The sequence below is a fragment of the Mobula hypostoma genome, unplaced genomic scaffold (assembly GCF_963921235.1).
Source record: "Mobula hypostoma unplaced genomic scaffold, sMobHyp1.1 scaffold_42, whole genome shotgun sequence".
NCBI lineage: Eukaryota > Metazoa > Chordata > Chondrichthyes > Myliobatiformes > Myliobatidae > Mobula > Mobula hypostoma.
In genome coordinates, this window is record NW_026948219.1 from 1,162,071 (window position 1) to 1,162,918 (window position 848).

The 848-nt window shown below is 46.3% G+C and overlaps 1 non-coding gene across 1 annotated transcript; it reads right to left on the reverse strand.

The window, feature by feature from the left end:
* Nucleotides 1-240: 240 nt before the first annotated feature.
* trnad-guc (transfer RNA aspartic acid (anticodon GUC)) lies at nt 241-312 on the reverse strand. Its single transcript has one exon. It is a non-coding gene; the product is annotated as a tRNA-Asp (tRNA).
* Nucleotides 313-848: the final 536 nt, after the last annotated feature.

The window sequence follows — 848 nt, forward strand, 5'->3', positions numbered from 1 at the left end:
AAGCCCCAGATTAATATGGACGGAATGATGGACTCTGTGTAACAACGAAGAAGTAACAAAGTACAGTGCTGAGATATAGATTCTCCGGGGATACTTGAGGAAAGAGGGTGACAATAACGCCACTTTCTGCTCGGAAGACTCTACCATCCCGGGCTCTCAGCAGCCCGAGATATTCCACCTTCCCAGTGCCCAATGATTAGCGGAAACACAAATTCTTTTTCCATGCCGTAAAATTTCTATCTCCCCGTCGGGGAATTGAACCCCGGTCTCCCGCGTGACAGGCGGGGATACTAACCACTACACTAACGAGGAATTGCTATTGGTAACCCCAGTCATTTAAGAGTACAAGAGGTTCAACAGAATTACCTTGATGCTTCTCAGCAGTAATACTGGAGCCGTTCACATGTGTCCTTCCCACAGCAGCGTCTCAGTTTGCTCCAGCGATTCAGTCACCTGTTGTGTTCAAGGAATAGCGAAAGGAAGTGCTCTCATTCGAGCCCTACTCCGTGTTGTTGGAATGAGCATTTTTACTCAGTTGTATATTTATATTTCTGCTTTGGAAACGATATGTAGCTAATCGAATCCTAATACGATCACTCCCACCTCATTGAAACACTGGGTGTTCTGTACCTCCGGTCTGTCGGAGGATGGCGCCCTCAACCGGACATAACAGGAATTGCACCAGAGTGAGGAATCAGAGTGATGCCATTCAGAAAATAGTCATACACTTCTAGCGTCCGAGTGAGTGGTCCAACCCTGACAACTCGCGTACGAATTCCCGAAGTTATTTAAACCGATGGGTGAGTGTAAAATTACGTAACCGGCAACAATGAATATTAATCGAGACT